The sequence below is a fragment of the Salvelinus sp. IW2-2015 genome, linkage group LG8, assembly GCF_002910315.2.
Source record: "Salvelinus sp. IW2-2015 linkage group LG8, ASM291031v2, whole genome shotgun sequence".
NCBI lineage: Eukaryota > Metazoa > Chordata > Actinopteri > Salmoniformes > Salmonidae > Salvelinus > Salvelinus sp. IW2-2015.
Window position 1 is genome coordinate 30,255,764 of NC_036848.1, and position 22,019 is coordinate 30,277,782.

Below are 22,019 nucleotides of genomic sequence, written 5' to 3' on the forward strand. Positions count from 1 at the left end.
TAGCCCTTATTACGACCTATTATTATTCAATGTTAGATTGCTGGAGGTTGCTAGCATTGCTAGGGACGCCGCCCACATGAGGGTGACACTGTCAGCTAGCTAGGAACCAGAGGCAGTGTCCTTTTGCCCCGCCTGTCGGGCCCTGCTTTCCTGCAGTTCTGGTAACGGGACGCGGTTAGGAGGGCAGAGGTGTTCGTAGGCGGGAGCGAGGACACTGTGTGCTGCTAGCTAAGACTTCGGTAGAGCAACAGTGCCCTTTCCCCCGCACGACGGGCACTGCTTCCCGCAGTTTTCTATATATATATTGTAAAGGATCCATAACTCTGCAACTTTTAGCTAGAAACAACCTGTAAAGGCACAAGAAGATATGCTCGAGTGTAATGGGGATATCTTTGTAAGTCTCTATGGTTGAGTGATCAACCTTCAGAAGTCAAGACTAAAAAAACCGTTTCTTTGAAATTGCTTTAAATGAGAATTGATTATTTTAACCATTTAAGACTGCCAACGATGAGCTTGGCTCACCTTCTGAAAAACTCTGGACAATTCTTTTTGACTATAGTATGTGTTGAGATTTCTATACATCATTACTTTTAATAGTTAGTTCAAAATAGATTTGAGCTTCATAGAGGTAAACAAGGCCAGAAGACCATGTTCGAAACCAATGAATGTCTACTATAACTTGGAATGACTGACAGGGAACACTGTATTGAAGCCAACGCGCAGAGGGCCATCGTTGGTACCTCCTCCTCCGTGTCCAAAATATTTGGACGCTATAAGGAAATTAATTATTGAATCATCTACATCGTTTTGACATGTGTATTCTATTACAGACACTTATAGATCCTTTAAATATGAAATTATTTATGTGGCTAAACATAAAATGAAGTAAAATATATTTAAACTTTTCTTTAAAGTTATTATCTTTTTTGGTAAATGTTACTGTCCCCACTACACAACAACAAATACTTAAATACCATGTATTTTTGTCCATTGAAACATTTAATGAAATAAATTCTAGAATTCCGTTCATTCTATGGTGTACTGCTCCTACTGGGGAGCGCCCCAAGATGGCACGACCGGTCCGATTCAAAGCCTCTCAACGGTGGGTAAATTTTGGCCCCATTCCTCCCTGACAAGAGCTGGTGTAACTGAGTCAGGGTTTGTAGGCCATCCTTGATCACACACACTTTTTCAGTTCTGCCCAAAACTATTCCATAGGAATGAGGTCAGGGTTTTTGTGATGCCACTCCAATATCCTTGACTTTGTTGTCCTTAAGGCATTTTGCCACAACTTTGGAAAGTATGGCTTGGGGTCATTGTCCATTGTGGAGACCCATTTGCGACCAAGCTTTTAACTTCCTGACTCATGTCTTGAGATGTTGCTTCAATATATCCACATAATGTTTCCTGCCTCATGATGCATCTATTTTGTGAAGTGCACCAGCCCCTCCTGCAAGCAACAAGAACCCGCACAACATGATGCTGCCACCTCACCCGGTGCTTCACGGTTGGGATGGTGTTCTCGCTTGCAAGCATCCCCCTTTTTCCTCCAAGCATAACAATGGTCATTATGGCCAAACAGTTCTATATTTTTTTCATCAGCCAAGGACAATTCTCCTAAAAAGTATTGATATTTGTCCCATGTGCAGTTGCAAACCGTAGTCTGGCTTTTTTATGGCGGTTTTGGGAGCAGTGGCTTCTTCCTTGCTGAGCGGCTTTTCAGGTTAAATGTCGATATAGTAACACAAGGTCATTTGCTGTTGTTCTGGGATTGATTGTGTAATCTTGCGCACCAAGAACGTTCATGCTCTAGGAGACAGAACGCGTCTCATCCTGAGGGTATGACGGCTGCGGGTCCCATGATGTTTATCACTGCGTACTATTGTTTTGTACAGATAACGGTGTAAGTTCGGGCATTTAGACAGGGCTTCTAACTCCTCTAGCCCCACAATGAAATAGGGGCAGCCAGGCAGCAGCTGTTAGCCATGCCAGCTTAGTGGAGTCTGCCAATAGCACAGTCATGAGTCATGCTCAGCCATACCATTGAGACTGTGTCTGTGCCCTATGACTAGGTTGGGCAACTAAACAATGCGGTGTTCGCCTTAGCAAAATCTATTAGGATAAAGACTCCTCCATTCCTGCCATCAGATGGAAAGAGATTCGTGATACCTACTCTTTCAAAATAGGGTTACTAATGTTAGATCCCTCACTTCAAAGGCAGTCATAGTCAATGAACTAATCACTGATCAAATCTTGATGTGATTGGCCTGACATGAAACATGGCTTAAGCCTGATTGAATTTTACTGTGTTAAATGAGGCCTCACCTCTGGTTACATAACTAGTGACCTATCCCCGGTCGATCCCGCAAAGGCGGAGGTGTTGCTCTACTTTACGATAGCAAATTTAATTTACAAAAAAAAAAGATGGCGTTTCGTCTTTGAGCTTCCTAGTCATGAAATTCTATGCAGCCTACTCAAGTCACTTTTTATATAGCTACTGTTTACAGGCTCTCTGGGCCATATACAGCGTTCCTCTCTGAGTTTCCTGATTTCCTATAGACCGTAGCTCATAGCAGATCATATTCTAATATTTGGGTGATTAATATTCAATGGAGAAGTCCACAGACCACTCCAAAAGTCTTTCGGAGCCATTATCACTCAGTGGTTTTGTCCAACATGTCTCTGGACCTACTCACTGCCACAGTCATACTCTGGACCTAGTTTTGTCCCATGAAAAATGTTGTAATCTTAATGTTTTTCCACATAATCCTGGATATCTGGACCAACTCATTTTATTACGTTTGCAATCGCAACAAATAATCTGCTCAGACCCAACAAGGAGCATCAAAAGTCGTGCTATATAATTCTCAGACAACACAAAAATTCTTCTTGATCCCTTCCAGACTCCTTCTGCCTACCAAGAACGTCAGAGGACAAAAAATCAGTTAACCACTAAACTGAGAACTCAATTAACCTTTGCGCAACTACCTCTAGATGCAGTTGCAACACCCTAAAAAACGAAAACATTTGCCATAACAGAAATAGCTCCCTGGTATACATCAGAAAATACCCGAGCTTTGAAGCAAGCTTCCAGGAAATTGGAACGGGAAATGGCGCACAGCCAAACTGGAAGTCTTGCCGACTAGCTTGGAAAGACAGTACCGTGCAGTACCGAAGAGCCCTCACTGCTGGCTTCGCTCTCCATACTTTCCAACTTAATCGAGGAATAATAGAACAAGTGCCAAAATTTTTTTTGATACTGTTGCGAACTAACTAAAAAGGCAGCTTCCCCAAGAGAGGAATGGTTTTCACTTAGCAGTAATAAATTTCATGCATTCTTTGAGGAAAAGATCATGACATTAGAAAGCAATTACGGACTCTCTTCTGAATCTGCGTTTCCTTCCAGGGCTTAGCTGTCCTGGATCTGCACAGCTTCGCAGGGCCCGGGATCGGAGAGACACTTAAGGTGTTTGAGTACTTATATATCTTGACACAATGATGAAAATAATCATGGGCTGTTAACCTTCAAGCTGCATACTGGATCCTATTTTCCTACAATAAACTGCTGAAGGAGCTGCTTCCTGTTGCTTTGGCCCTCACTATGTTAACATAATAAACAGCTCTCTATCCACCGGATGTGTACCAAACTCACTAAAAGTGGCAGTGATAAAGCCTCTCTTGAAAAGCCAAACCTTGACCGAAAATATAAAAACTATCGGCCTATATCGAATCTTCCATTCCTCTCAAAGATTTTAGAAAAAGCTGTTGCGCAGCAACTCACTGCCTTTCTGAAGAACAAATAATGTATACGAAATGCTTCAGTCTGGTTTTAGACCCCATCATAGCACTGAGACTATGCACTTGTGAAGGTGGTAAATGACCTTTTAAATGGCGTCAGACGAGGCTCTGCATCTGTCCTCGGTGCTACTAGACCTTAGTGCTGGCCTTTGACACCATCGATCACCACATTCTTTTGGAGAGACTGGAAACCCAAATTGGTCTACACGGACAAGTTTGGCCTGGTTTAGATCTTACCTTCGGAAAGATATCAGTTTGTCTCTGTGAATGGTCTGTCCTCTGACAAATCAACTGTACATTTCGGTGTTCCTCAAGGTTCCGTTTAGACAACTATTGTTTTCACTTATATTTTTACCTCTTGGGGATGTTATTCGAAAACATAATGTTAACTTTCACTGCTATGCGGATGACACACAGCTGTACATTTCATGAAAATGGTGAAGCCCAAAATTGCCCTCGCTAGAAGCCTGTGTTTCAGACATAAGGAAGTGGATGGCTGAAACTTCTACTTTTAAACTCGGACAAAACAGAGATGCTTGTTCTAGGTCCAAGAACACAAAGAGATCTTCTGTTAAATCTGACAATTCAATCTTGATGGTTGTAAAGTCGTCTCAAATAAAACTGTGAAGGGACCTTCGGCGTTACTTCTTGACCCTGATCTCTCTTTTGACGAACATATCAAGACTGTTTCAAGGACAGCTTTTTTTCCATTCTACGTAACATTGCTAAAATCAAAAATTTTCTGTCCAAAAATGATGCAGAAAATTAATCCATGCATTTGTTACTTCTACGTTAGACTACTGCAATGCTCTACTTTCCGGCTACCCGGATAAAGCACTAAATAAACTTCAGTTAGTGCTAAATACGGCTGCTAGAATCCTGACTAGAACCAAGAAATTTGATCATATTACTCATCAGTGCTAGCTTCCCTACACTGGCTTCCTGTTAAGGCAAGGGCTGATTTCAAGGTTTTTACTGTTAACCTATAAAGCGTTACATGGCTTGCTCCTACCTATCTTTCCGAGTTGGTCCTGCCGTACATAAATACGTACGCTATCGGTCACAAGACGCAGGCCTCCTAATTGTCCTAGAATTTCTAAGCAAACAGCGGGAGGCAGGGCTTTCTCCTATAGATCTCCATTTTTATGGAAAGTCTGCCTACCCATGTGAGAGACGCAGACTCGGTCTAACCTTTAAGTCTTTACTGAAGACTTATCTCTTCAGTGTCATATGATTGAGTGTAGCCTGGCCCAGGAGTGTGAAGGTGAACGGAAAGGCTCTGGAGCAACGAACCGCCCTTGCTGTCTCTGCCAGGCCGGTTCCCCTCTCTCCACTGGGTTCTCTGCCTCTAACCCTGTTACAGGGGCTGAGTCACTGGCTTGCTGGTGCTCTTTCATGCCGTCCCTAGGAGAGGTGCGTCACTTGAGTGGGTTGAGTTACTGACGTGATCTTCCTGTCTGGGTTGGCGCCCCCCCTTGGTTTGTGCTGTGGTGGAGACCTTTGTGGGCTATACTCGGCCTTGTCTCAGGATTGTAAGTTGGTGGTTGGAGATTACCCTCTAGTGGTGCGGGGGCTGTGCTTTGGCAAAGTGGGTGGGGTTATATCCTTCCTATTTGGCCTGTCGGGGGTTTCTTCGGATGGGGCCACAGTGTCTCCTGACCGCTCCTGTCTCAGCCTCCAGTATTTATGCTGCAGTAGTTTGTGTCGGGGGGCTAGGGTCAGTTGGTTACCTGGAGTACTTCTCCTGTCTTATCGCAGTGTCCTGTGTGAATTTTAAGTATGCTCTCTCTAATTCTCTCGTTCTCTTTTCTCTCTGGAGAACCTGAGCCCTAGGACCATACGTCAGGACTACCGGGGCATGATGACACCTTGGCTGTCCCCAGTCCGCCTGGCCTTCTGCTATTCCAGTTTCAACTGTTCTGCCTGTGGTTACGGAACCCCTACCTGTCCCAGACCTGCTGTTTTCAACTCTTAAATGATCGGCTATGAAAAGCAACTGAGATTATTCTGATTATTATTTGACCATGCTTGTCATTTATGAACATTTTGAAAATCTTGGCTCTCTCTAAATTTTCTCCTTCTCTCTTTCTTTCTTCTCGGAGAGGACCTGAGCCCTAGGACCATACGTCGGGAACTACCGGCCGTGTGACTCCTTGCTGTCCCAGTCCGCCTGGCCTTGCTGCTATTCCAGTTTCAACTGTTCTGCCTGCGGTTATGGAACCCTACCTGTCCCAGACCTGCTGTTTTCTCTTAATGATCGGCTATGAAAAGCCAACTGAGTTTTATTCTGATTATTATTTGACCATGCTTGTCATTTATGGAAATTTTGAAAATCTTGGCTCTCTCTAATTTTCTCCTTCTCTCTTTCTTCTCTCGGAGGACCTGGGCCCTAGGACCATGCGTCGGGACTGCGCCCGTGGTGATCTCCTTGCTGTCCCCAGTTCGCTCTGGCCTTGCTGCTATTCAGTTTCAGCTGTTCTGCCTGCGGTTATGGAACCGCTACCTGTCCCAGACCTGTTGTTTTTAACTCTTGATGATCGCCTATGAAAGCCAACTGAAAATTATTCATGATTATTATTTGACCATGCTTGTCATTATGAACATTTTTGAACACTTGGCATAGTTCGTTATAAATCTCCACCCGGCACGAGCCAGAAGAGGACTGGCCACCCCCTCATAGCCTGGTTCCTCCTCTTAGTTTCTTCCTAGGTTTTGGCCTTTCTAGGGAGTTTTTCCTAGCCACCGCTTGCTTCTACACCTGCATTATAGCTGTTTGGGGTTTTAGGCTGGGTGTCTGTACAGCACTTCAAGATATTAGCTGATGTACGAAGGGCTATAAAAATAAAATTGATTGATTGATGATTGTTTTTAGAAATTGCTCCAATGATAAACCAGACTTGTGGAGGTCTACAATATTTTTCTGAGGTCTTGGCTGATTTCTTTTGATTTTCCCATGATGTCAAGCAAAGAGGCACTGAGTTTGAAGGGTGGCCTTGAAATCATCCCCAGGTACACCTCCAATTGACTCAATATATGTCAATTAGCCTATCAGAAGCTTCTAAAGCCATGACATAATTTTCTGTAATTTTCCAAGCTGTTTAAAAGAACAGTTAACTTAGGTGTATGTAAACTTCTGACAACTGGAATGTGATTCAGTGAATTTATAGTGAAATAATCTGTCTGTAAAACAATTGTTGGAAAAATGTCTTGTGTCATGCACAAAGTAGATGTCCTAACCGACTTGACAAAACTATAGTTTGTTAACAAGACATTTGTGGAGTGGTTGAAAAACTAGTTTTAATGACTCCAACCTAAGTGTATGTAAACTTCGCGACTTCAACTGTATATGGGAGTGAGTTCTTCTTGAGGTGTGAATAATGGATGGTTCAGGGTTTTTAAGCTAGTGAGTTTTTCTTATTTTTTAGAAGAATATTATAATCAAGGTGCCATTATCCAGTTAACCAACTTGAATTAGTTTGACAGTTGGTTCGATTCAAGAAGGTCACATAGCCCTATATTCCGTTCGTTGGAATCTTCTGACAAAACACAAGAAAGAGGATGGAGGGAAGCTTAGCTTTTTAGTCTAACAGTTAAAGCATTAAAGGGTTGTTCACAAAATGACAAAATGACATATTGGTTTCCTTACCCTGGTAGTAGGCTATGGACAAGGTTTGACACCCAATCCATGCTTTGGTTTTTATTTCCCTGGTCTGTCTAATATTGGTACCATGGTTGAGTGGATTTGTGACACAAATGCCACAAAGTCATGGTACCAATATTAGCATTTTTCATGGCATCATGTTAAATCATCTATAAGTGACTTTGTTGAGCTTCACAATCAATTTGAGATACTTGTGGATTTGGACATAATGCATGAAAAATGCTAATATCGGAACCGGTACTTGGATTTGATTAGTGCCACAAATTCCAAAACGTTGCATTTGGAAACAATGCCAGGGAAATAAAAGCAAAGCATGGATTGGTGTCAACTTGTCCATAGAACCTTCTACAGGGTAAGGAAACCAATATGATCATTTTGTCATTTGGGTGGATACAATCCTTTCATGCTTTATACTGGTAGACTAAAAAGCTAAGCTTCCCTCATCCTCTTTCTTGTGTTTTGTCAGTAAGATTCCACAGAACGGATATAGGGCTATGTGACCTGTCTTGAATCGAACAACTGATACAAACTCATTCAGTTGGTTAAACTGGATAATCATTGATTTAATAATATTTCTCTAAAAAATAGAAAAAAGCTCACTAGCTTAAAAAACCCTAGAAACCATCCTTAATTCTACACTCAAGAAGAACTCACTCCCAATACAGTTGAAGTCGGAAGTTTACATACACTTAGAGTTGGAGTCATTATCAAACACTATTGTTTTCTCAAACTCACAAATGTCTTGTTAACAAACTAGTTTTTGTCAAGTCGGTTAGGACATCTTATCGTTGTGCATGATCCAAGACATTTTTTCCAACAACTGTGTTTACACAGATTATTTTCACTTATAATTCACTGAATCACAATTTCTCAGTTGGTCCAAAGTTTACATACCGAGCTTTAACTGTTTCTTTAAACAGCTTGGAAAATTACAGAAAATTATGTCATGGCTTTAGAAGCTATCTGATAGGCTAATTGACATAATTTGAGTCAATTGGAGGTGTACCTGGGGATGTTTTCAAGGCCACCCTCAAAACTCAAGTGCCTCTTGCTGTACATCACTGGGAAAATATCAAAGAAATCAGCCAAGACCTGCAGAAAAAGTATTGTAGACTCTACAAGTCTGGTTCATCGATTGGGAGCAATTTCTAAATCTAATCAACGAATCAATCATTTTATTTTATAATAGCCTCTTCGTACATCAGCTAATATCTTGAAGTGCTGTACAGACCCCATACCTAAATATCTGTCCCAAACAGCTTTATGCAGGTGGCTTAATAAAGCCCGGTGTAGAAAACCCTAGAAAGGCCAAAACCTAGGAAGAAAACCTAGAGGAATCCAGGCTATGAGGGGTGGCAGTCCTTTCTGGCTGTGCCCGGTGGTGATATAAACAGAACTATGTCACAGATGTTCAAAATGTTCATAAGTGTACAAGCATGGCAAACTAATAATATCATGAATAATTTTCAGTTGGCTTTTCATATGCCGATCATCAAGAGTTGAAAAACACAGGTCTGTTGGACAGGTAGCGGTTCCATAACCGCAGGCGAACAGCTGAACTGGAATAGCAACAAGGCCAGGCGGCTGGGGACAGCAAGGAGTGTCCACCACGGGCGGCAGTCCCGACATCTGGTCTCAGGGCCCAGGTCCTCCGAGAGAAAGAAAGAGAAGAAGGAGAAATTAGAGAGAGCCCATAGATTTTCAAATTTTCCATAAATGACAGCATTGGTTCAAAATATAATCAGGAATAAATTCAGTTGGCTTTTCATAGCCGTATCATAAGAGTTGAAAACAGAGTCTGGGACAGGTAGGGGTTCCATAACCGCAGGCAGAACAGTTGAAACTGGAATTAGCAGCAAGGCCAGGCGGACTGGGGACAGCAAGGAGTCACGCACGGCCGGTACTCCGACGTATGGTCTAGGGCTCAGGTCCTCGAGAGAAAAGAAAGCAGAGAAGGGAGATATAATAGAGAGAGCCGATGTTTTCAATAATGTTCCTAAATGTACAAGATGGTCAAATAATAATCAGAATAAATATCAGTTGGCTTCATGCATAGCCGATCATTATGAGTTGGAAAACGAGCAGGTCTGGGACAGGTAGGGTTCGTAACCACAGCAGAAACAGTTAGTGAATGGATATAGCCAGCAAGGCCAGGCGGACTGGGGAAGCAAGGTGTCATCGATGCCCGGTAGTGCCTGACGTATGGTCTAGGGCTCAGGTTCTCAGAGAGAAGAGGAGAGACGAGAGAATTAGAGATGAGTCACACTAAAATTCACACAGGACACTAGATAAGACAGGAGAATATGTTGCCAGGTAACCAACTAGACCCATAGCCCCCGACACAAACTACTGGCAGCATAAATAATCTGGAGGACTGAGACAGGAGTACGGCATCAGGAGGGCCACTGTGAGCCCCATCCGAAGAAACCCCCGGACAGGGCCAAAATAAGGAAGGATATTAACCCACCCACTGTGCCATAAGCACAGCCCCGCAGCCCACTAGGAGGGTAATCTCTACACCACCAACTTACAATCCTGAGACAAGGCCGAGTATAGCCCCACAAAGGGTCTCCACCACAGCACAACCAAGGGGGGCGCCAACCCAGACAGGAAGATCACGTCAGTAACCTCAACCCACTCAAGTACGCACCCTCTCCTGGGACGGCATGAAAGAGAGCACCAGGCAAGCCATGACCAGTAGCCCCTGAATCATAGGGTTAGAGGCAGAGAAGTCCCAGTGGAGAGAGGGGAAACCGGCTCTGGCAGAGACAGCAAGGGCGGTTCGTTGCTCCAGAGCCTTTCGTTCCGCTTCACACTTCCTGGGCCAGCTACACTCATCATATATAACTACTGAAGAGATAAGTCTTACAGTAAGACTTAAAGGTTGAGATCCGAGTCTGTCGCTCACATGGGTAGGCAGACTGTTCCATAAAAATGGAGATCATAGAGAAAGCCCTGCCTCCCGCTGTTTGCTTAGAAAATTCTAGGGACAATTAGGAGGCTGCGTCTTTGTGACCGAGCGTACGTAATTTTGGTATGTACGGCAGGACCAACTCGGAAAGATACGTAGAGCGAAGACCCATTGTAACGCTTTTATGGTTAACAGTAAAACTTGAAATCAGCCCTTGCCTTAACAGGAAGCCAGTGTAGGAAGCTGCACTGGAGTAGTATATGATCAAATTTTCTTGTGTCTAGTCAGATCTAGCAGCCGTATTTAGCACTAACTGAAGTTTTATTAGTGCTTTATCCGGGTAGGGCCGGAAGTAGAGCATTGCAGAGTCTACGTAGAAGTAACAAATGCATGGATAATTTTTATCTAGCAATCATTTTTGGACAGAAAATTTCTGATTTTTTAGCAATGTTAGGTGATGAAAAGCCTGTCCTTGCGAAACAGTCTTGATATGTTCGTCAAAAGAGAGATCAGGGTCAAGAGTACGCGAGGTCCTTACAGTTTTATTTGAGACGACTTTACTAACCATCAAGATGAATGTTGATTTAACCGAAGCATTCTTTGTTCTTGTGGACCTAGAACAAGCATCTCGCTGTTTGTGTCCGAGTTTGAAAGTAGAAAGTTTTCAGCCATCCACTTCCTTATGTCTGAAACACAGGCTCTACGAGGGCAATTTTGGGGCTTCACCATGTTTCATTGAAATGTACAGGGCTGTGTGTCATTCGCTATAGCAGTGAAAGTTCACATTATGTTCGAATAACATCCCCAAGAGGTAAATATATAAGTGAAACCAATAGTGGTCCTAAAAGGAACCCTGAGGAGACACCGAAATGTTACAGTTTGTTTGTCAGAGGTATGACCATACAGAGACAAACTGAATATCTTTCCGACAGGTAAGATCTAAACCAGGCCAGAACTTGTCCCGTGTAGACCAATTGTGGGTTTCCAGTCTCTCCAAAGAAGTGGTGATCGATGTTGTCAAAGGCAGCATAAGGTCTTAGTAGCACGAGGACAGATGCGAGCCTCGGTCTGACGCCAATTAAAAAGGTCATTTTACCACCTTCACAAGTAGTGCTACAGTGCTATGATGGGGTCAAAAAACCAGACTAGAGCACTTGTGGTATCATTATTGTCTCATGAAGGGGCAGTGATTGCTGCGCATACGCTTTTTCTAAAATCTTTGAGAGGAATGGAAGATTCGAATAGTATGGCCGATAGTTTTTTATATTGTCCGGGCAGAAGGTTTGGCTTTTTCAGAGAGAGGCTTTATCACTGCACTTTTAGTGAGGTTTGGTACAACATCCGGTGGATAGAGAGCTGTTATATTATGTTCAACATAGGCAGGGCAAGCACAGGAAGCAGCTCCTTCAACAGTTTATAGGAATAGGATTCCAGTATGCGCAGCTTGAAGTTTAGAGCCATGATTATTTTCATCATTGTGTCAAGAGATATAGTTCTAAAACACTTAAGTGTCTCTCGCCGATCCCCAGGCCTCGCGAGGAGGTGCAGATCCAGGACAGCTAAGATCTGGAGGCATAACGCAGATTCAAAGAGGAGTCCGTATTTGCTTTCTAATGGTTCATGATCTTTTCCTCAAAGAGGTTCTGATATGTAATTATTCTGCTGAAGTGAAAGCCATCCTCTTGGGAATGCTGCTTTTAGTTAGTTTCGCAACAGTATCTAATAAAGAAATTGTATGGCTTGTTCTTATGTTCCTCGATTAAGGTTGGAAAAGTCAGGATGAGCGATGCAGCAGTGAGGGCCTTCTTCGGTACGCACGGTACTGTCTTTCAAGCTATTCGTGTATTAGTACTTTCCAGTTTGGTGTGGCCATTTCGTTCAATTCTGGACGTTGCTTCAAAGCTCGGGTATTTCTGTATACCCAGGGAGCTAATTCTCTTAGTACTGAACAAAAGTTTTCGTTTTTAAGGGGGCAACTGCAATCTAGGGTTTGGGTCCAAGGTTAAATTGAGTGCCTCAGTTTAATGGTGTGTTAACTGATCTTTTGTCCCTTGACGTTCCTTGGTAGGCAGAAGGATCTGGAGGGCATCAGAGTTGGATTTTTGTGTTTTTCTGGAAGTTTATGCAGACCTTTTTGATGCTCACTTGGTTGGGGTGTGAGCAGATTATTTGTTCGAGTCGCAAACGTAATAAATGGATTGTCCGATAGTCCAGGGATTGTGGAAATAAACATTAAGAGAATCTACAACAGTTTATTTCAGGGACATAGAACTAGGTCCAGGAGTGATGAACCTGTGGCAGTGAGTAGGTCCAGAGACATGTTGGACAAAACGTCACTGAGTCGATCTGGCTTGCCGAAGACTTTTGGAGTGGGTCGTGTGGACTTTCCATGGAAATTATAATCACCAAAAATTCAGAATATGATGCTGCCTATGACGTACCAAAGGTCTACTATGGCAAAGTTCAGAAACTCAGAGAGGACGCTGTATTAGGTGGCCCAGGAGCCTGTAACACGTTAGGCTAAAAAGTGATTGAGTAGGCTGCATATAGATTCATGACTAGAAGCTCAAGAGAAACGCCATTTTTTTTTTTTAAATTGAAATTAGCTATCGTAATGTTAGCAACACTCCGCTTGCGGGAATGCATCGGGGGGAATAGGTCACTAGTGTCATACAGGAGGTAGGTCTCATTAACACATCAACATCAGGAGCTTAAGCCATGGTTTCAAGTGCAGGCCAATCACATCAAGATTATGAATCGAGTGATTGTTATTGCGTGATTGTGATGCCTTTGAAGTGAGGGCGAAACCATTAAGTACCCTATTTTGATGATGTGAGTATCACGATCTCTTTCAATTGATGAGCAGGAAGGAGGAGGTTTTAAGTCCTGAATAAGAGATTGCTGTTAAGGGCGAACCACCGCCATGTTTAGTTTTGACCAACCTAGGTCGAGGGCACAGACACAGTCTCAATGGGATATGGCTGAGCTGACTCTAAACGACTGTGACTATTATTGCGACTCCCACTAAGCTGGCAGGTTGGCTAACGCCTGCTGCCTGGCATGCACCCTATTTTCATTGGGGCTAGGAGGAGTTAGAGCCCTGTCTAAATGCCCACGAGTTCTACGACGTCATCTGTACAACAAATAGTGCAAGTTATAATAAACTCATGGGACCGCAGTCGTACATACGCCGGATGGAGAACTCGTTCTGTCTCTAGAGATGACACGTTTCTTTTGTCGAAGATTACACAATCAATCTCCAGAACAACAGCAAATGAACCTTTTGTGTACTATATAAGACATAACCTGAAAAGCGTCACAAGGAAAGAAGCCATCTGCTCCAAACCGCCATAAAAAAGCCAGACTATACGGTTTGCAAACTGCACATGGGGACAAATTCATGACTTTTTGGAAGAATGTCCTCCTGGCGATGAAATAAACAATAGATCTGTTTGGTCCATAATGACCATGTTATTTTGGAGAAAAGGGGGATGCTTGCAAGCCGAAGAACACATCCCAAGTGAAGACACGGGGGTGGCAAGCATCATGTTGTCGCGTGTCTTTGCTGCAGGAGGGGCTGCGTGCATCTCACAAATAGATGGCATCATGAGGCATGGAAAATAGTGGATATATTGAAGCAGATCAACTTCTAAGACAAGAGTCAGGAAGATTAAAGCTTGGTCGCAAATGGGGTTCTTCCAAATGGACAATTGACCCCAAGCATACTTCCAAAGTTTGGCAAAATGGTTAAAGGAACAAAGTCAAAGGTATTAGGGAGTGGCCACTCACAAAACCTGACCTCCATTCCTTTTATATGGAATAGTTTTTGGGCAGAACTGAAAAAGTGTGTGGTAATGTGTGTGAGCAAGGAGGCCTACAAACCTGACTCAGTTACACCAGCTCTGTCAGGAGGAATGGGCCAAAATTTACCCACCCGTTGAGAGGCTTTGAAGCGACCGGTCGGCCATCTTGGCGCTCCCCAGTAGGAGCAGTACACCATAGGAATGAACGGAATTCTACAGTATTTCAATTAAATGTTTCAATGACAAAATTACAGGTATTTAAGTATTTTGTTGTTGTTGTAGTGGGGACAGTAACATTAGTACCAAAAAAATAATACTTTAAAGAAAATGTTTTAATATATTTCTTATTGTTATGTTTAGCTCACATAATARATTTTAAAAGTATCTATTAAGGTGTCTGTAATAGAATACACYTGTCAAAACGAATGTAGATGATTCAATAAATTAATTTCTATAGCGTCCAAAATATTTTTGGGACACCGGAGGAGGAGTACCAAGATGGCTGCGCGTTGGCTTCAATACAGTGTCCCTGTCAGTCATCCAGAGTTTATAGACATCATTGGTTTGAACACTGGTCTTCTGGCCTTGTTACCCTCTAATAGCTCAAATCTATTTTGAACTAACTATTAAAGTATGTGTAGAATTTACCATATATAGTCAAAAGTAATTGTCTGCAGTTTTCAGAAGGTGAATAGCTCATTGTGGCAGTCTTAAATGGTAAAATATGACTCAATTCTCATTWAAYSKAATTRAAAGAAAACGGTTTTAAGTCATTGACTTTTGAAGGTCGTATCACTCAACCATAGAGACTTAACAAAGATATCCCCATGTACACTCGAGACATATCTTTCTTGTGCCTTTTACAGGTTGTTTCTAGCCTAAAGAGTTGCAGAGTTATGGATCCTTTACAATTATATAATAGAAACTGCGGGAAAGCAGTGCCCGTCGTGCGGGGGGAAAGGGCACTGTCTACCGGAGTCTTAGCTAGCTAGCACACAGTGTCCTTCGCTCCCGCCTTACGAACACCTGCCCTCGCCGTCGTTAACAGAACTGCAGGAAAGCAGTGCCCGACAGGCYGGGGCAAAAGGACACTGCCCTCTGGTGTCCTAGCTAGCTGACAGTGTCACCTTCTGTGTGGCGGCGTCCTAGCAAGCTAGCAACCCAGCAACAACAGATAATTAGCTAAATAAGGCTAGCAAGTTAGCTAGCTAGATAGATGAATAGCTAGCTAGATAGATAGATAAGGTTAGCATGCTAGCTAATCTTGAAGGGTCATCACTAATTACTACAGATACGCCCATTTCTACAATTGATCTTGTTAAAATCAGATTTGAAACCTAACCCTAACATTAACCATCACCTTAACCACACTGCTATCATTATGCCTAGACCGAACCTTAAATTAAGACCAAAAAGGTCATTTTCYTTTGCATACATTTTTACGATATAGACTATTTTAACTTTGTGGCTGTGGTAACTAGTGCAAACCTCTTCAGAGGTGGAACCTAAAGTTGCATTTCCTCTTTAATACAGGAAATTACGTTAAAATAGTGGCGGCAAATTCTTATGGGGAGGTCGTTTAAAAATGATTCAAGTATAAAGAGGAGTGCCTCCTTCAGGGTCGTTACTAGTTACCACAGCCACAAAGTCATAAACCCCGCCTATTTCTACAAGACCAAAAAGCAKATTTTTGTTTTCATGAATTRTTTACGATAAATCAAATTTTATTGGTCACATGCACATGGTTAGCAGATGTTAATGCGAGTGCAGCAAAATGCTTTTGCTTCTAGTTCCAACAGTGCAGTAATATCTAACAAGTAATCTAACAATTCCCCAACAACTACCTAATACACACAAATCTAAAGGGGTGAATGAGAATATGCTACAATCAGTATATGAGGATGACGGCATTAGACAAGGTGCAGTTAGATGTATAAAAATACAGTATGTACATGTGATATGAATACGTGTAACGATATGTAACATATTTAAAGTGCATTATTTAAAGGTGGCATTGTTTAAATGACGAGTGCGATCCATTATTAAGTGTCCAGTTGATTGGTCTCAGTGGTAGGCAGCAGCCTCACTGAGTTAGTGATTGCCTTATTTAACAGTCTTGATGGCTTTGACGATAGAAGCTGGTTTTTTCAATCTCTTCGGTTCCAAGCTTTTGATGGCACCTGTACTGACCTCGCTTCTGGATGATTGTAGTTGGTGTGTGAACAGGGCAGTGGCTCGGGGTTGGTTGTTGTCCTTGATGATCTTTTTCGCCTTCCTGTGGCGGTGCAGTTGATGTACAAGGGCTGTGTACAGGCCGACAGGATGCTCTCGATTGTGCAGACTGTAAAGTTAGTCAGGGTTTTGGGTGACAAGGCAAATTTCTTCAGTCCTCGAGGGTGAATAGGCGCGTTTGCGCCTTCTTCACCACGCTGTCTGTGTGGGTGACCATTCAGTTTGTCTGTGATGTGTACGCCGAGGAACTTTAAAACTTTCCACCTTCTCCACTTGTCCTTTGATGTGGATAAGAGGCGTGCTCCCCCTCTGCTGTTTCCTGAAGTCCACGATCATCTCCTTTGTTTTTTGTTGACGTTGAGTAGAGTTGTTTCCTGACACCACCACTCCGAGTGCCCACACCTCCTCCCTGTAGGCGTCTCGTCGTGTTGGTGATCAAGCCCACTACTGTTTGTGTCGTCTGCAAACTTGATGATTGAGTTGGAGGCGTCATGGCTACGCAGTCGTGGGTGGAACACGGAGTACGAGAGGGCTGCCGAACACAGCCTTGTGGGGCGCCAGTGTCAGCGAAGTGGAGATGTTGTTTCCTACCTCTCCCACCTGCGGGCGGCCCGACAGAAAGTCCAGGACCCAGTTGCACAGGATGGGGTTGAGACCCAGGGCCTCCAGCTTGATGATGAGCTTGGAGGGTACTATGGTGTTGAATGCTGAGTTGTAGTCAATGAACAGCATTCTWACARAGGTATTATTTTTGTCCAGATGGGATGGGGCAGTGTGCAGTGTGATGGCGATTGCTTCATCTGTGGACCTGTTGGGGGCGGTATGTAAACTGAAGTGGGTGTAGGGTGGCCGGTAAGGTGGAAGTGATATGATCCTTGACTAGTCTCTCAAAGCACTTTATGATGACAGAAGTGAGTGCTACGGGGCGGTATTCATTTAGTTCAGTTTTCTTTGCCTTCTTGGGTACAGGAACAATGGTAGCCATCTTGAAGCATGTGGGGACAACAGACTGGGATKGGGAGGCATTAAATATGTCTGTAAACACACCAGCCAACTGGTATGCGCATGCTCTTTGGACGCGGCTAGGGATGCCGTCTAGGCCAGCAGCCAGCAGCCTAAAACATTTCAACAAATTGAAATGTTTTACCCATGTCAGCTACTGAGAAGGAGAGGGTGAGTGCACAGTCTTTGTTAGCGATCTGTGATGGTGGCACTGTATTATCCTCAAAGCGGGCAAAGGTGTTAAGTTTGTCTCGAAGCGTGACGTCGGTATCCATGACGTGGCTGTTTTTGTTTTTGTAGCCCATGATTTCCTGTAGACCCTGCCACATACGTCTCGTGTCTGATATAGCCCATTTTGACTTTGTGGCTGTGTTAACTAGGGGAAACCCTACCTCAGTGGTTCATGTATATTTAGAGACCAGATGAGGCTGTGGGAGGAGCTATAGGAGGACGGGCTCATCGTAATGTCTGGAATGGAATACATTGAAACGGTATCAAAAATATAGAAACTACATGTTCAAATCAAATTTTATTTGTCACATACACATGGTTAGCAGATGTTAATACACACAAGTGTAAAGGGATAAAGAATATGTACATAAAGATATATGAATGAGTGATGGTACAGAACGGCATAGGCAAGATGCAGTAGATGGTATCGAGTACAGTATATACATATGAGATGAGRAATGTAGGGTATGTAAACATAAAAGTGCATAGTTTAAAGTGGCTAGTGATACATGTATTACATAAAGATAGCAAGATGCAGTAGATGATATAGAGGACAGTATATACATATACATTATATGTACATTATATGTTTGACTCCYTTCCATTTTATCWTWCCAGCCATTACAATGAGAACGTTTTCCTATAGCTCCTCCCACCAGCCTCCACTGATGGATARCCATATGTAGGAACGCCCCGAAATGCGGGCGCAGTTACACCCTTGTAGTATATGTTCAGTTTGAATTGTCCACATACATTTTTTTTTACTTGGCAGCTACATTTCTAAATTCAAGAAGGCCTATGTCAAAAGTTAGTGAAGGCGGTCTGTGMCTTTGTGAATGAAGGCTCATTGTCCTATCTCATTTCAATTAACGCCTCCAACCTGGACTAGCCAATGGCATCTTGCGAGGGGCGGTGCTCAACCTGTTACAGACATGCGTACAGGGAGGTAGGAAGTAAATAGGTTAGACTTTCGGTGCAGGAGTGACAGTCAGTAATTTACCTTTTTCAATTACTTAAAACCAAATTAGAATATATTATTCTGGACCCGGATAGCGCATGTATCTTAGTAATGCCATAAAGCACGTGTTACGTTCCAACAAACCAGCGAACAAAAGCAAGTTGTCTCAGCATTCATCGAAAAGACATTGATTGTGTTGTTTGACTGTGAACTTACAGTATACAGCACGTATTCTAACTCATTGACAATACTAGCTAGCTTGCTACATGTAGAATGACTGATGCATATATACAATCACGTTCCTCATTGACATTTAACTTGCTAGCTAACTAGACAGCAAACATTGATTTCAGAGACAGCATGTCAGTAGAGACAGCTATTTTTGGACACAAAGAAAAATGGAACAATTCAATGAAAGGCAAGGCTAATTGTCCTTCTTGCCTGCCAAGCAAGTTTATTTAGCTAGAGAACTAAACTTGTAGGTTGGGCAGTAATTCGCAAACATGCCATCCTGTCAAGCTCCTGATCCAGAGAGGATTTGGCACACACCCCTTTGTTCTACATAGATCTGAGTTATTTGAAGCATTCATATTACTGGGATTGTCTTACAATGTACCTTACACTCTGGTCATAAACACAACCTAAAAGTAACCTGTGCTCTCTCTCACCCCTCTACTGTGTGTATCTCTCTGTCCCAGGATTGGCACCATGCTCCAGGCTACAGTCCTGTGACCCAGGCCCTGCTGGGGACTCTGTTCACCTGGGGCCTGACTGCTGCTTTGCTGCCCTGGTCTTCATCTTTTCCAGCGACAGGTGAGGAACTGACACAACATTTCTTGTGGTGTGCAGATGATGTTTTATTATTTGTGACACTGGCAAATGCACACATATATGTTTGTTATTCCTGGTGTGTACTGCAATGTATCCCTTTGTTTCACTAAACCAATTGCAGTGTATTTGAATGGTTTCAGCAGTTCTATAGTTCATAGAAATCAGGGGTTGGAACCAAAATAATTTTCCAATGTTTTGTTCTAAACAGAACCATTATGTTTTCTGTTCCCTTCTGAACAGCAAAATAAAGTTCTGAACCGGTCGAACCCCCCAAAAGTACCGGTTTATATCGTTCCTTTCATTTCCTATTTATTTTTTTATTTTTTTATTTTTACATATAGCCAGACATTAAATTCCTTCACCAATCAGTGCGATAGAGCAGCTTGCTATGGAGAGGTAGGCTATTTTTGCCATAACGGCATGGTTAATCATAATGAAAGACAAACACACACTGTGCACTGTGCTGCCAGTCACTTATAAGTGTGTAGAGCGTGAGATGCGACTGAAATTTTGCAGGTGGAGGAGGAGGCTTGGCTTCACGCACTGGGCATCTTGTTATGACATGCATTTCTAAATTAGGCCCACAGAATTATACCTACGGAAGAGTGGCTTCTATGGAAGAACTTTGAATGTCTTGAATTTCTGACAGTTGGTTTAACATTGGACCAGAGCTAACGTTACTACCTAGCTAAAAAGCTTGTGTGTGCAGAGCTGCACTAGAATTAAAACCTGTCTTACCTTTTTGTAGTTAATAATCCAATGTGAAATGATAACATATATGATCCTTAACTAGCATTGAAAAAGTTAATACTTCTATAATTAAAAATAATCTTTCTCCTAATTTCTGAATCACGCTTGTAACGTCATCAGTATGCTACGTAACCTATGCTTTGGAGAGGGAGGGGCAGGTAGCCTACACGGCAAAGATTTCCAGCCGGCAGGCAGACACTGGAATAAGTGTCTGAGTGACAGAATGAGGGCTTTGTATAGGGCGGTTCCCATGCTTTTAACCCTTTGATGCGTACGACGACATGGAGTGCATTCGGAAAGTTCAGACCCCTTCCCTTTTTCACATTTTGTTACGTTCAGACCAATTCTAAAATGTATAAAATTATTTCAAGGTACACACTAGGTACACACTACCTAGGGGTGGGTGGTATGAACGTGAATACTGGTATGACGTTGTGCCATGATATGGATTTTGCCATATTGATATCATGATAAATTTATGTATACTTTGTTTCAAAATTTCAGTTGAGTGACAGCTTAGTGGGCTAGTTTGTTATCTTTTACTAAAAACAGCAATTTTAAAAAAAAAAATAGAAGCATGGAGTTACACGCAATCTGCCTGCTAATCAAGTCAACAAACAAGCATGCGCAACTGCAGGGTAAGCAAACATTTAGTGAAGTAAACTCCTTTCGTTAGCAAAAGTCGCCCGACAATCAAGCGCAAAAGTGTAAGGAAGCATTGAGGATGACTGAAGAAAGGAAAATAACGCGATTGAGGTTGATTTTGCAGGATAAAGAAGAATTGGTTTGAAAAAAGGGAGGATGAGATAACATGTGCAATTACGTATCACACTACCGAAAGACATGGAACCAATTCAACACTGTGGAGAAAGACGGTTCAGGAAGTTGATTCGAACTCTAGACCCAAGATACGAGATCCCGAGCCATAAATACTTCAGCAAAACATGTTTGCAGAACTCAGAATGTCGGAACAGAAAAGAGATGAGTGTCATTAAGCTAACAGCAGCTACATTCTTCATGATGTACTGTTGTTTATGTTTGACAAGCGAAAATTCTCTAATCTCAGAATGCCATTCACTAAGAAACAAAGTCAAAGATGGCTGTTCCCATTGCCGGAAAATATGAACTTAGTTTGGCCACTTTTCAGCATATTACAAATCTTCTAAATCAAATCAAATCAAATGTATTTATAAAGCCTTCGTACATCAGCTGATATCTCAAAGTCTTCACGACCAGCCTAAAACCCCAAACAGCAAGCAATGCAGGTGTAGAAGCACGGTGGCTAGGAAAAACCTAGAAAGGCAAAACCTGGAAGAAACCTAGAGAGGAACCAGGCTATGAGGGGTGGCCAGTCCTCTTCTGGCTGTGCCGGTGGAGATTATAACAGAACATGGCCAAGATGTTCAAATGTTCATAAATGACCAGCATGGTCAAATAATAATAATCACAGTAGTTGTTGAGGGTGCAGCACCTCAGGAGTAAATGTCAGTTGGCTTTTCATAGCCGATAATTAAGAGTATCTCTACCGCTCCTGCGGTCTCTAGAGAGTTGAAAAGGTCAGGTCTCCGAGAGAGAAAGAGAGAAAGAGGAGAATTAGAGAGAGCATACTTAAATTCACACAGGACACAGGATAAGACAGGACAAGTACTCCAGATATAACAAACTGACCCTAGCCCCAAACAGGAAGGATATAACCCACCCACTTGCCAAGCACAGCCCCCACACCACTAGAGGGATACCTTCAACCACCAACTTACCATCCTGAGACAAGGCCGAGTATAGCCCACAAAGATCTCCGCCACGGCACAACCCAACCCAGACAGGAAGATCACGTCAGTGACT